Here is a 15,877-nt window from a genome sequence, read left to right on the forward strand (position 1 = left end):
TAACAAATCTCCATCCATGTAATCTCTTTACTACTGGGGTGACACACTGTAACAAACCTCCTCCTCATGTAATCTCCTTACTACTTGGGTGACACACTGTAACAAACCTCCTCCTCATGTAATCTCCTTACTACTGGGGTGACACACTGTAACAAACATCCTCATCATCATGTAATCTCCTTACTACTGGGGTGACACACTGTAACAAACCTCCTCCCCATGTAATCTCCATACTACTGGGGTGACACACTGTAACAAACCTTGTCCACAAGTAATCTCCTTGCTACTGGGGTGACACACTGTAACAAATCTCCTTCCATGTAATTACCTTACTGGGCTGACATGTGACCTCTCCTCCAGCTCAGCCCCGCCTCCTCCACAGCATCACACAGGTCCTTCAACCACGATCTTTTCTCTCCTCCACAGCTAAGCTCCGCCCCCACATGTGATGGTGACATCATCACAGGTCGTACACCTCCAGCATTTAGCAGTCCGGGCCAGGGGAGGAGACGGAGAGAGAGTAAGAACAGAGAGGTCGGTCCTGCAGGACTAATGTAACAGGGACGGCGTTCCTCCTGTGGAAAAAACAAAGGAACGTCGTTCCTGCAGGACTCGAGCCCTGGGCTTCCCCTACTCTATAAGGGTACATTTACCTGGACAGATTACCTACGGAATTTCTGCAGCAGATTTTGCTACGATAGACTTCAATGGATGAGCAGAAAATTAGCAATAGAAGCAAACTCGCAGATTTCCTTTGGACTCATTGAAGTCAATGATAGCAAAATCTGCTGCAGATTTTCAGCTAATACACTGCGGAAATGTTGCAAGTAATGCCCATGTGAACGTACCCTAAGGGTATGTGTACAAGTGCTTATTTTCTTTTCGATCTGCAGCAGATTTGCTGTAGCAGATTTTGCTACCTATTGAGGTCAATGGGCATCAAAATCTGCAGTAGTAAATCTGCAGCACAAATAAGCACCTGTAAACCTACCCTTAGGTTACATACACACGAGCGGACCCACAGCGTATTTTATGCTGCAGATCCGCCACTGAAGGACCCCTGCATGGTGGCTTTACATGTGCCTGCTCGGTGCGGCAATACGCTGCTACAAGTGGACACACTGTGATGTGTGAGTCGCAGCACGCATGCGCAGTATTCTCGCATATCGCAGCAGCTCTCGGCCTAGCTCATAGAGCAGGGGGAGCGGCCGCAATGTGTGCGAGTACACTGCACATGCGCGGCAACTCGCACATCGTAGTGTGTCTGCTCGGAGCATCGTATTGCCATTCCGAGCAGGCACATGTAATGCCACCATGCAGCGGTCCTTCGGTGGCAGATCCACAGTGTAAAATACGCTGAGGGTCCGCTCGTGTGAACGTACCCTTAGGGTGTGTTCATTCATGTGTATTTTTGCTGCAGGTCTGCTGCAGATTTGCTTCAGCAGATTTTGCTGCCCATTGACTTCAGTGGGTAGCAAAATCTACCACAGCAAATCTGCAGCAGAAAATACACACGTGTGAACTGACCCTTAGGATGCGTTCACACTTTCATGTTTTCTGCTGCAGATCTGTTGCAGATTTGCTTTAGCAGATTTTGTTGCTTTCATGTTTTCTGCAGCAAATCTGCAGCAAAAATCTGCACGCGTGAACACACCCTAAGGGTACGTTCACATGGGCAGATTTTTTTGCGGGTTTTCTGCTGTGTATTTGAAAGGGGGTGGGCTCTTCTCGGCTGTCTGCAGCAGATTTTCCGCGGAAAATCCGCCGCAAACCCCATTGAAGTCAGTAGTTTCTTTGGTGGATTTTCCACATCGTTAATTCCGCCGTGGAAAATCTGTAGCGGACAGCCGAGAAGAGCCCACCCCCTTTCAAATACACAGCAGAAAACCCGCAAAAAAATCCGCCCGTGTGAATGTACCCTTAGGGTGCGTTCACACGTGCAAATTTATGCTGCAGATCTGCTGCTGCAGAATTTGATGCCCATTGACTTCAATGGGGAGCATAATCTGCTAAAGCAAATCTGCAGCAGATCTGAAGCAGAAAATACGCATGTGTGAACGTACCCTAAGGGTACGTTCCCACACGGCGTATTTTGCTGCGTATTTGCTGTGTATTTGGTGCTGCGTATTTTCCTACCCATTGACTTCAACAGAGAAAATAACATACGCAGCAGCAAATACGCAGCAAATACGCCGTGTGGGAATGTACCCTAAGGGTAAGTTCCGACGAGCGGATCCACAGCGTATTTTACACTGTGGATCCGCCACCAAAGGGCCACTACATGGTGCCTTTAGACGTGCCTCCCTGTGCACATACGCAGTATACTCGCACATCGTGGCTGCTCTCGGCATAGCTCCGGGAGCTGGGGGAGTGGCAGCGATGTGACTCCCAAATCGCAGCAGTGTGTCTACTCGTAGCGGCGTAAGTTTCTACTTATATGTCCTATTCCTTTTGAATACACTTCTGGCTTTGGCTCAAAAACTGTAGTGGCAGTTTTCCAAAAACTGCCAGAAAAGAAACCAAGTGGAAACTTAGCCTCAGGGTCCTTCAGCGGCAGATCTGCAGCATAAAATACGTTCCCACGGGCGGATTACCTGTGGAATTTCTGCAATGTATCTGCAGGAAATCTGCAGCAGGTCAGACAGATTTGCAGATTTTCCTTCGGACCCATTGAAGTCAATGGTTGTAAAATTCTTTGCGGATTTTCTGCAGCAAATACGCTGTGGAAATTCCGCAGGTAAACCGCCTGTGTGAACGTACCCTTAGGGTACGTTCACACGTACAGGATCTGGTGCATATTTTTGCTGCATATTTTCTGCAGCTGATTTTGCTTCCCATTGAAGTTAAATATGCAGCCAATCCTTAAATGAAGAGCGGACTGCTTCAAAGCTGGTCCCCCCTCAGGACTTACCCATACACCCTGGAGTGGGAATGGGTTAAGAAAGTTGACAATGGCGGTCTGGGCATGCTGGGAGTTGTAGTTTAACTATGCAGCAATGTTTCTCAACCAGTGTGCCTCCAGCTGTTGCAAAACTACAACTCCCAGCATGCCCAGACAGCTGACGGCAGCTTCAGGTTCATTGTATTTTAGGGACCCAGTAATGAACCCTTTGCTGAGGATATCCATCCCAACATTTTCCCTACCAAAAAACATTCAGACATTCGCTGTACATCTGCTATTATACAAAACAATAAAGCACATACAAATCTATTTTTGTTTATCGCTTTTGAAGAGAGGACGAATAACCCATATTTCCAAGCGCCGGGACCTTCCCTCCTCTGACTCACATCATATCAAAGGGAAGAAACGTAATGAATGCCAAATCTAGCAGTGAACCACGGTTAACACAAAAATAAATCTGCAAAACTACAACTCCCAGCATGCCCGGACAGCCAAAGGCAAGGAAATGACCTGCATGCGATATATCAATGTTTCCCAACTCAGTGTGCCTTCAGCTGTTGCAAAACTACAACTCCCAGCATGCCCGGACAGCCAAAGGCTGTCCGGGCATGCTGGGAGTTGTAGTTTTGCAATGTGGTTTCGCTATGTGGCAGGGGAATAGGTTTGCCGTGTTCCAGTTAAGAGCATAATATTCATTCCACATTTAAGAGCCGCAGTTAACACAAAAATGTTTCTGCAAAACTACAACTCCCAGCATGCCCGGACAGCCAAAGGCAAGGAAATGACATGGATGCTATATAACAATGTTTCCCAACTCAGCGTGCCTCCAGCTGTTGTAAAACTACAACTCCCAGCATGCCCGGACAGCCAAAGGCAAGGAAATGACATGGATGCTATATAGCAATGTTTCCCAACTCAGCGTGCCTCCAGCTGTTGCAAAACTACAACTCCCAACATGTCCGGACAGCCAAAGGCAAGGAAATGACATGGATGCTATATAGCAATGTTTCCCAACTCAGCGTGCCTTCAGCTGATGCAAAACTACAACTCCCAGCATGCCCAGACAACCAAAGGCTGTCCGGACATGCTGGGTGTTGTAGTTTTGCAATGTGGTTTTGCTATGTAGCAGGGAAATAGGTTTGCCGAGTTCCAGTTCAGAGCATAATATTTATTCCACATTTAAGAGCCGCAGTTAACACACAAATTTATCTGCATAACTACAACTCCCAGCATGCCCGGACAGCCAAAGGCAAGGAAATGACCTGGATGCTACATAGCAATGTTTCCCAACTCAGCGTGCCTTCAGCTGATGCAAAACTACAACTCCCAGCATGCCCGGACAGCCAAAGGCAATGAAATGACCTGGATGCTACATAGCAATGTTTCCCAACTCAGCGTGCCTCCAGCTGTTGCAAAACTACAATGCCCACTTGCCCAGCATGCCCGGACAGCCAAAGGCAAGCAAATGACCTGGATGCTACATAGCAATGTTTCCCAACTCAGCGTGCCTCCAGCTGTTGCAAAACTACAATGCCCACTTGCCCAGCATGCCCGGACAGCCAAAGGCAAGCAAATGACCTGGATGCAATATAGCAATGTTTCCCAACTCAGCGTGCCTCCAGCTGTTGCAAAACTACAACACCCAGCATGGCCTTTGGCTGTCCGGGTATGCTAGGAGTTGTAGTTTTGCTATGTGGTTTTGCTATGGAGCAGAGAACCAGGTCTGCCGAGTTCCAGTTCAGAGCATAATATTTATTCCAAATTTAAGAGCCGCGGTTAAAGCAAAAATAAATCTGCAAAGGCAAGAAAAGGAGCTTGTAACTATATTATTTTATGCTCTTAATCTACTCCGGAATTAATGAACTGTGGACAAAGGGAAAAGGAGAAAGAAAAAAAGAGACGGCCCTGCGGAGGAAAGTTTCCATCAATGCTCCTAAATAAAAGATTTATTAATAGGCCAAATAAAGCCGGGACAAAGAAGTCTATAACTAAAGATTATGGTGGTTGAGGTTTGGTCGGAGGAAGGTGACAAAGAGATCTACTGTAAGTCTCTTATACCTACAGATGCAATAAAAAAAAAATACATAAATACATAAGACAATCATAAGGATAAACTGCGTTCACTATTATCAAGTGGTTACTGTATCCACTGGGGATAGGAAGGTAAAGATACAGAAAGGCAGAACTATCCAGGGAATAAGAGGATCGTGGGGTTAGAAAATGGGATAAATTTACTTAGAATCTTATAGAAAATCATGTATAATAGAGAGTAAGGATATATTACAGGATTATTACAGGGGGATGGGTAGACAGAGATAGATAGATATGAGATAGATAGTAGTGATGAGCGGCATTGGCCATATTCGAATTTGTGATATTTCGCAAATATATAGACAAATATTCGCCCTATATTCACGAATTTCGTGTATTCGTTATATTCGCATATTTGGGATAGGAGGTCGAGATAGGAGTTCAAGATAGGAGGACGGGATAGGAGGACGGGATAGGTGGTCGGCATAGGAGGTCGGGATAGGAGGTCGAGATAGGAGGTTGAAATAGGAGGACGGGAAAAGTGGATGGGATGGGATAGGAGGTCGGGATGAGTGGTCGAGATAAGAGGTCAGGATAGGAGGTCGGGATAGGAGGTCGAGATAGGAGGACGGGATAGGAGGTCGAGATATGAGGATGGAATGTGAGGACAGGATATGAGGACGGAATAGGAGGTTGAGATAGGAGGACGGGATAGAAGGTCGACATAGGAGATCGGGATAGGATGTCAGGAAAGGAGGTCGGGATAGGAGGTCGAGATAGAAGGTCGGGATAGTAAGTCAAGATAGGAGGTCGAGATAGGAGGACGGGATATGAGGACGGGATAGGAGGACTGCATAGGAGGTCGGGATAGGAGATCGGGATAGAAGGTCGGGATAGGAGGTCGGGATAATAAATCAAGATAGGAGGTCGGGATACAAGGACGGGATAGGAGGACTGGATAGGAGGTCGGGATAGGAGATCGGGATAGAAGGTCGGGATAGGAGGTCAGGAAAGGAGGTCGGGATAGTAAGTCAAGATAGGAGGTCGAGATAGGAGGACGGGATAGGAGGGCTGGATAGGAGGTCAGGGTATGAGGACGGGATATGGGGTCGGGATATGACAACAATTTATGAGGACGGGATATGAAGTCAAAAACTTCCTCCTTTGTTGATTTTCCTCCATAACAAGGATTAGGAAGGAAAAAAACGGGCAACGCCGGGCACTCAGCTAGTGTATATATTTATAAAAAAAAATCATATTTAGCATCTCCAAACATGAAAATATTTAGAGTAATGTAGAATAATAATATATAGATTAATATAGAAGGATCAGTAAACTACAGGTGTTATTATCTAAAAATATATTCAGAGTTGGATTTTAATTTATTAAAGGCTATGTGAACTACCGTTGTTTTTATTTGCTACCAAATGCCTATAGAAGGACCGAGTGTGTATAATAATCTATGTGAGAAGGAACTATATATACCTCTTTGATAGGAGATATGGTTCCCTCATTCACTGAACATGAGATACATCTCTATTTACAAATATCACTATTGCTCATATGGTAACAATAAACAAACCTTCCCCAATACATGACTTAAATGGTCATTAGTAAAAAAAAAAAAATCACTATATTATAGATTAGCCTATTTGAATTACTTTTCTAATATAATTCTTAATAAAAATGTTTAACTTTATTTGTTGAATTAACCCCTAAAAGTTTGTCCACCAGGGGTCCTCCTTCTGGTCCTGCCTGCAGTCCACCTAACAGATTGGGGGGCATTTATCAAAGCTGTCTATTTCCCGCATTATCATAGACCAAACTACAAAGGGTTGGGCCGGTCTATTGTGCGCTTAATTTATAAAAAGGCGCACGGCCCTTGATAAATTCTGCGCACAGACTTCGGGATCTATGCTTTTAGACTGTATTTAAACCTGCTCCAGTATGGTCTGACATTTCAGCGTACTTTTCGCCGAAAAGTCGCTTTTGATAAATTCAGCACCAATGCATAATGTTCTAAAAATCCTCTAAAGCAAAAGTCGCAAAAAAGTCGCACATATTTAGACTGCGACTTTCTGTGCGACAAATTTAGACAGGAAAAACCAGTCTAAATCCTTTGATAGATATATCCCCCATTGTCTCCTGCAGCAGCCTGGCAAAGCACAGTGAATAAAGTGCGTAGAGCTGAATATTTCAGCTCCCTTTCCCTTTGAGCTGAACTAGACTGTAGAGCTGTGTTTCCCAACCAGGGTGCCTCCATCTGTTGCAAAACTACAACTTCCAGCAAGCCTGGACAGCCAAAGGCTGGGAGTTATAGTTTTGCTGGTTGGGAAACACTGGTTGGCAAACACTGTAGTAGAGTCATGTTGCCTTCAGTGCATAGTGCTAGATATTGGGCTAAATATTGTTCTGGATATTTCTGTTCCCTTTCCTTCAGTGCATAGTGCTGAATATAGTGATAAACATTGTGCTGAATAGTTCAGCTCCCCTTTGCAGCTGCTGGGCAGAGCTGAGCACACAGTAGAGTTCAGTGTCCAGAGCTGAATGGGGTGTGTGCAGCCACAGCCAATCACTGTCCATCTCACACTGAACTGCTTTAGGCTTTGTGTAGCAGAGTGAGGGAAGAAGTTCTCCCCTGTATGGCTTCAGATGATGTTACGTCTGCTGGGGAATATCCCTTCCCAGTCTGTGAATCTGACTGACTGGCAGAAAATACAGAGCAATATCAAGGTAGAAAACTTACAAATAATAAAAAATAAAGGCAGGGGGTGGTTTATCATGATGGAGGCAGTGAACTGGGAGGATTATAAAATGTATCAAGCACATGACAGATACTCTTTTGTGTTCACACTGAGTAATTCAAGAGGAATTTACTCGAGTAATTCCTATTGAATTCTCCGCTCCAAATTAATGCCCATCTCCTCTTCCCATTGACTTTAATGTTTTGTCCGCTGTCCTGTTCACACTGCGGAAATTCTGCTAGGGGAATTCCAATGCTGAATTCCGTTCTGTTTGAAGAATAAGCATGCTCATTCTTCAAGCAGAATCCGCAAGCAGAAATCGATAGAAGTCAATGGTAAAAAAAAATTCCGCCCAAAATTGTTTTTGCGCGGAATTCGCTCGCAATTTGCATGGAATTTGTGCGGAAATGGCTGAAAAACCCTCCACTTCTTTCTCCCCCATTTCCGTGTGCAATTCTGCACGAATTGCGCACAAAAATAAAAAAAATTTCCGCCCGTAAATTTGTCGTCGTGAATTACTCTTGATTTACTACGTGTGAACGCACCCTAAAGGGGTACTCCGGTGGAAAACTTTTTCTTAAATCAACTGGTGCCAAAAAGTTAAACAGATTTGTAAATTACTTCCATTAAAAATATCTTAATCTTTCCAGTACTTTTTAGCTGCTGAATACTACATAGGAAATTATTTTCTTTTTGGAACACAGAGCTCTCTGCTGACATCTCTGTCCATTTTAGGAACTGTCCAGAGCAGCATATGTTTTCTATGGGGATTTTCTCCTACTCTGGACAGTACTTAAAATGGACAGAAATGTCAGCAGAAAGCACTGTGCTCGTGATGTCAGCAGAGAGCTCTGTGTTTCAAAAAGAAAAGAATTTCCTCTGTAGTATTCAGCAGCTAATAAGTACTGGAAGGATTAAGATTTTTTAATAGAAGTAATTTATAAATCTGTTTAACTTTCTGCCACCAGTTGATTAAAAAAAAAAAAAGTTTTCCACCGGAGTACCCCTTTAAGTGCACAGAACGACAGACAAGCTATCTTTATCAAAAGGTGCAGGAAATTAAATTTAAAAAATCATTTTATACAACATCAGATCCTCTACCTCTAAACACTTGAATATGTATGTAATCTTAATATTACGATACATCTCTCGCATTATCTCGTGCAATTAGTCAGAAGAGGTTCCTAGTGGTTCCCTGCTGTTTCCTTAAAAAAAGCCTGACAATGGAGAATGCAGAACGAGTGATACATATACCGTATATCATAGCATGTAACCTTCAAAACTAGTTAAAGATGGAGGTATGTTACATTGTCATGGTAATGAATAGGGGCCTGAAAGATGACCTGATGAATATTCAGATGCGGAATCATTATCTGCACAGCCAAGTCTGGTGACACCGAGCCAGCGATTTGCCATTTAGAAAATATTAAGGATGAAACCAACCTCAGCATCGATGTACTGGAGTAAACAGTTATATCAGCAGCAATATATCAGCAACAATGTATCAGCAACAATATATCAGCAACAATGTATCAGCAACAATGTATCAGCATCAATGTATCAGCAACAATGTATCAGCAACAATGTATCAGCAACAATGTATCAGCAACAATGTATCAGCATCAATGTATCAGCAACAATGTATCAGCAACAATGTATCAGCAAAAAGGTATCAGCAATAATGTATCAGCAAAAAGGTATCAGCAATAATGTATCAACAACAAGGACCCCTTTACATAAATCAATGTATAGGTGACATTACAGCAGTTTTAACGTAAAAGCAAATAAATGATCTGCATGCTATGTAGAGTAGTGTCCCCAACCAGTGTGCCTCCAGCTGTTGCGAAACTACAACTCCCAGCACTGCTATATACTGTGTTCATAGGTTAACCTGTACTCCATAATGAAGAAGGGACATGTAAATAACCCCAAGTTCAAGCAGTGTGCCTCCAGCTGTTGCAAAACTACAACTCCCAACATGCCCGGACAGCCGTTGGCTGTCCGGGCATGTTGGGAGTTGTAGTTTTGCAACAGCTGGAGGCACACTGCTATATACTGTATTCACAGATTAAGATGTACTCCCTAACAGTGAAGGACCCCCTCCCTTTTCGCCATTTCAACCAGTGTGCCACCAGCTGTTGCAAAACTGCAACTCCCAGAATGCCCAGACAGCTTTTGCATTTTTTGCAACAGCTGGAGGCACACTGGTAGGGGAAACACTGCTGTATACTGTGTTCATAGGTTAACCTGTACTCCATAACGAAGAAGGGACTTGTGAATAATCCCAAGTTCAACCAGTGTGCCTCCAGCTGTTGCAAAACTAAAACTCCCAACACTGCTATATACTGTGTTCATAGGTTAACCTGTAGGGATGTTGGGAGTTGTAGTTTTGCAACAGCTGGAGGCACACTGCTGTATACTGTAGTCACAGTTTAAGATGTACTCCCTAACAGTGAAGGACCCCCTTCCTTTTCCCCATTGCCCAGACAGCTTTTGCATTTTTGCGACAGCTGGAGGCACACTGGTAGGGGAAACACTGCTATATACTGTACTGACAGGGTAACCTGTACTCCATTGCTTTATTGTGATTTAACTTCAGAGCAAGCAAATAACCTGTATGCTCGCATTGTTTCTCAACCAGTGTGCCCCCAGCTGTTGCTAAGCTACAAGTTCCAACACTGCTATATACTGTATTTATAGGTTAAACTGTACTCCACAGCAGAGAAGGGACCTGTAAATTACTCCCCCCCCCCTTCCCGCATTTCTGACAGTGTGTCTCCAGCTGTTGCAAAATGACAACTCCCAACATGCTGGTAGTTGTAGTTTTGCAACAGCTGGGGGCACACTGGTTGCGAAACACTGTTATATACTCTATTTAAGGGTTAACCTGTACTTCACTGCTTTATCATGTTTTAACTTTGGAGCAATAAAAGGACCTGCATGCTATACATAGTAGTGTTTTCCAACCAGTGTGCCTTCAGCTGTTGCTAAACTACAGATCCTAACACTGCTATATACTGTATACAGTAGGGAAGGGACCTGTAATTGATCCCCCCCCTTCTCCCATTTTAACCAGTGTGCCTCCAGTTGTTGCAAAACTACACTTCCAGCATGCCCGGACAGCCGTTGGCTGTCTGGGCATGCTGGGAGTTGTAATTTTGCAACAGCTGAAGGCACACTGGTTGGGAATCACTGTTATATACTCTTTTTACAGGTTAACCTGTACTTCATTGCTTTATCATGTTTTAACTCCGGAGCAAGCAAATGACCTGCATACTACATAGCAGTGTTTTTGAACCAGTGTGCCTCCAGCTGTTGCTAAACTATATAGCAGAGAAGGGAGCTGTGATTTCCCCCCTTTCCCCATTTTTAACAAGTGTGCTTCCGGCTGTGGCAAAACTACAACTCCCAGCTTGTCCGAACCCCCGTTGGCTGGGAGCTGTTGTTCTGCAATAGCTGGAGGCACACCAGTTTTGAAACACTGTAATAAACTGCCTATAAGCCTTAGATCAGTGTTTCCCAACCAGTGTGCCTCCGGCTGTGGCAAGACCACAGCTCCCTCCCTGTACTCCATTGCTTTATCGTGCTTTAACTTCAGGGCAAGCAAATGACCTGCATGCTATATAGCAGTGTTTTTGCAACCAGTGTCTCCAGCTGTTGAAAGACTACAACTCCCAGCATGCCCGGACAGCTGCATAAACTGTATAAAAGCCTCAGTTCGGTGTTTATAAACCAGTGTGCCTCCAACTGTTGCTAAACTATCACTCCCAGCATGCCAGCACAACCTTTGGCAACAGCTGGAGGCACACTGGTTGAGAAACACAGCTATATACCCTATTCACAATTTAACCTGTACTCCATAGCGGAGTAGGTAACCCGTCAGCGATCCCCCCCATTCCCCCAAATCATTTTAACCCCTATATAAGACAACTAAGTATATCCACACATAAGTCTAAAACTAAGTCGCAGTGCAAAGCGCAATTCCCCCCTCCCCCCTCTACCTCTCTACCAGAACAGCATTTTGTACCAGATCGGATCAATATTAAACACTCCTCCGACTGCTGCTGCAAGCTATCTCTATATTAAATCGCTCTTTACACCCGTCTCATATATTCTACTGCCTAATAGAAACCTAAATACAGTGTATCCCGCTATGAGAAGAGGTTAACAACCTTGTGCCTATTTACTAAACTTCCACAAACCTTAAAAATCTAAATATTATAAAACAAAAATATATTATATATAAAAATAAAAAAAATTGTAATAAGTAATAATATTTTGATAAGATCTGATTATAAAGTCTCGGCTGCGTGCCTTACATCTTAACTCTTGCATTGCCACACATCTTGCTCGAGTGCAGCGTTTCCCAACCAGGGTGCCTCCAGCTGTAGCAAACTACAACTCCCAGCATGCCCGGACAGCCGAAAGCTTTGATGTACTAGAGTAAACAGTTATATCAGCAACAATATATCAGCAGCAAGGACCCCTTTACATAAATCAATGCTATATACTGTATTCACAGATTAAGATGTACTCCCTAACAGTGAAGGACCCTCTCCCTTTCCCCATTTCAACCAGTGTGCCTCCAGCTGTTGCAAAACTGCAACTCCCAGAATGCCCAGACAGCTTCTGTATTTTTGCAACAGCTGGAGGCACACTATTAGGGGAAACACTGCTATATACTGTGTTCATAGGTTAACCTGTACTCCATAACGAAGAAGGAACATGTGAATAATCCCAATTTCAACCAGTGTGCCTCCAGCTGTTGCAAAACTACAACTCCCAGCATGCCCGGACAGCCGAAAGCATCGATGTACTGGAGTAAACAGTTATATCAGCAACAATATATCAGCAACAATATAACAACAACAAGGACCCCTTTACATAAATCAATGTATAGGTGACATTACAGCAGTTTTAACGTAAAAGCAAATAAATGACCTGTATGCTATACAGAGTAGTGTCCCCAACCAGTGTGCCTCCAGCTGTTGCTAAACTAAAACTCCCAACACTGCTATATGCTGTGTTCATAGGTTAACCTGTACTCCATAACGAAGAAGGGACATGTGAATAATCCCAATTTCAACCAGTGTGCCTCCAGCTGTTGCAAAACTACAAGTCCCAGCATGCCCAGACAGCCATTGGCTGTCCGGGCATGTTGGGAGCTGTAGTTTTGCAACAGCTGGAGGCACACTGCTATATACTGTATTCACAGATTAAGATGTACTCCCTAACAGTGAAGGACCCCCTCCTTTTTCCCCATTTCAACCAGTGTGCCTCCAGCTGTTGCTAAACTAAAACTCCCAACACTGCTATATACTGTGTTCATAGGTTAACCTGTACTCCATAACGAAGAAGGGACATGTGAATAATCCCAATTTCAACCAGTGTGCCTTCAGCTGTTGCAAAACTACAACTCCCAGCATGCCCGGACAGCCGAAAGCTTCGATGTACTGGAGTAAACAGTTATATCAGCAACAATATATCAGCAGCAAGGAAACCTTTACATAAATCAATGTATAGGTGACATTACAGCAGTTTTAACGTAAAAGCAAATAAATGACCTGCATGCTATACAGAGTAGTGTCCCCAACCAGTGTGCCTCCAGCTGTTGCTAAACTAAAACTCCCAACACTGCTATATACTGTGTTCATAGGTTAACCTGTACTCCATAACGAAGAAGGGACATGTGAATAATCCCAATTTCAACCAGTGTGCCTCCAGCTGTTGCAAAACTACAACTCCCAGCATGCCCGGACAGCCTACGGCTGTCCGGGCATGCTGGAAGTTGTAGTTTTGCAACAGCTGGAGGCACCCTGGTTGGATAACACTGATCTAGTGTAAATGATACGAGGCTATATAGGCGGCAGCAGTCTTTATGTTTTGCAGCCAAGTATCTATTCCTCTCCAGCCTAAACATTGCAGCAAAGCTGGTAGAACAGTTCTACATTGCAACCTAAAAATAATATTAATAATAATAATAATAATAATGCATCCCAGTGCTACTTGGCAGAGATGTGCACTTGGAATGTCAGCTTTAATAATTGCTTTGCAATAGGAAATCCCATTCTGTCTATAGGGATGCATGTTTTTTGGTATAGAAAGCAATGGACAGTTTACAAGGAGAGCTGTCTAAGGTGCTGAAATAGGATCAGCTCAGCACAGGCAGATTGAGAAGTATTGAGAGAAACTCACCCGGGTAGGCAGGTTGATCTGGGATGGATGAAGCTCAGGTTCAGGTTGGAGGGATGAGGGTCTTGTTCAGCAGCTTCTACACAATCCAGCAGTAATAGGGTCTCTCAGTGTCCCCCCCTCTCCAGGCTCCTTGCAGGGGACAGCCAAGGTCTGTAGGACTGGGTATCTGTTGCAGGCTTTCTCCTATCACACACTGCCTTAATATACACTGTGCACCCGTAGATGATCCTGCTGGGGTTTATTAGAGTGCAGAATCCCAGCACTGTCATATTCCTGCTACCTCTTAGCCCTTTAAACTGTGCTCAGTCTAGCATGGCCCCCTAGTGGACAAAGTCAGAAGGACGCGGCTGGAGAGATGAAGCCAGTGAGGCTGGAGGTTTTTGCAATACAGGTTTTTTTTTTTTATCAGGTTTTTGATTTAAAAAAAAACAAAAACGGATTCCTCAAACCTGACCAAGGCTGGGTTACGGTTTTACGCAAAAAAAAAAAAAAACGTATACGACCGTATCCGAAACCGTATGCATAGAGAATGCATTGTAAACCGTATTCCAAATGTTGTGTGCGGTTGCATGCGTTTTGCCTCGGATACGGTTTTGCCGATTTTTCAACCGTAGGCAAGAACGCTGTCGACCACTTTTTTTGCCTCTGGTTGGAAAACCGTATGCGAACCGTATGCGGTTCTTTTAACATTGGGGAGATTTATCAAAACCTGTGTAGAGGAAGAGTGGTGCAGTTGCTAATAGCAACCAATCAGATTGCTTCTTTCATTTTTCAGAGGACTCTTTGAAAATGAAAGAAGCAAGCTGATTGGTTGCTATGGGCAACTACACCACTCTTCCTCTGCACAGGTTTTGATAAATCTCCCCCATTGTTGTCTATGAGAACCGTACACAGAATTTCAGAATACGGTTGCACACGGTTTTTCTAATCCGTTTTTGGAGTTGACACATGCGCAGATCTTTTTAAGAATTCGTCCCAGACATCCCACTCCCACATCCTTTGGAATTTCAATAGAACAATAGTAACTTTATTAAATTGCTGGAAAACGAATTCCAACAAAATAGCAAAACCGTTGGCAAAAATGGATGCAAACGGATAGAACTGTACATACGTTTTGGAACCGTATACGGGGGAAAACCGTATATGTTTTATGGAGTCATACGGTTGTATACGGTTGCATACAGTTTTTGCCATACGTTTTTTAGCGGAAAACCGTATAAGGTAACCGTTAGAGATGAGCGAACTTACAGTAAATTTGATTCGTCACGAACTTCTCGGCTCGGCAGTTGATGACTTTTCCTGCATGAATTAGTTCAGCCTTCAGGTGCTCCCGTGGGCTGGAAAAGGTGGATACAGTCCTAGGAGACTCTTTCCTAGGACTGTATCCACCTTTTCCAGCCCACTGGAGCAACGGAAAGCTGAACTAATTTATGCAGGAAAAGTCAGCAACCGCCGAGCTGAGAAGTTCGTGACGTATCGAATTTACTGTAAGTTCGCTCATCTCTAGAAACCGTATTTGAAAAACGTGATGTGAACCCAGCCTAAACTGTATCAAAACGTGTGTACAAAGTTTTATCTGTAAACTGAAGAAAAGGACAGGCGTCCTGCACTCACCGCTTAGGATCTGGTCATACGACTCCCATCTCGGGTTGTTCCTCCGTTGGGGATATCAGGACGGCGTGGGGCGCTCAGAGGCGACTGCTGGCGGTTTCACGCATATCAATGCGCTTCGTCCGGTGCATTGATATGCGTGAAACCACCGGCAGTCGCCTCTGAGCGCCCCACGCCATCCTGAAATCCCCATCGGAGGAACAACCCGAGATGGGAGTCGTATGACCAGATCCTAAGCGGTGAGTGCAGGACGCCTGTCCTTTTCTTCAGTTTACAACTTACTGATATCTGTTTATTGTCCTAGCACCACCGTGCAAGGTTATATCTGGTTTCCTGCCTAGAGTGAGTATTTTCCATCTCGTGGTTGTGAGGGCTAGAAGTTCCGGTGCCACTG

General features: G+C 44.2%; 1 protein-coding gene across 3 annotated transcripts in view; it reads right to left on the reverse strand.

Moving 5' to 3' along the window:
• Positions 1 to 14,149, reverse strand: part of LOC130283012 (tenascin-R-like) — a 551,407-nt gene extending 537,258 nt beyond the window's left edge. For 2 of the 3 annotated variants that reach the window (XM_056532114.1, XM_056532115.1), the window contains exon 1: positions 13,873 to 14,149. The gene's annotated coding sequence lies outside the window, so the exon portion shown is untranslated. The remainder of the gene's footprint in view (positions 1 to 13,872) is intronic. The other variant, XM_056532112.1, reaches the window with a different exon arrangement.
• Positions 14,150 to 15,877: the final 1,728 nt, after the last annotated feature.

The sequence above is a fragment of the Hyla sarda genome, chromosome 7, assembly GCF_029499605.1.
Source record: "Hyla sarda isolate aHylSar1 chromosome 7, aHylSar1.hap1, whole genome shotgun sequence".
Taxonomy (NCBI): Eukaryota; Metazoa; Chordata; class Amphibia; order Anura; family Hylidae; genus Hyla; species Hyla sarda.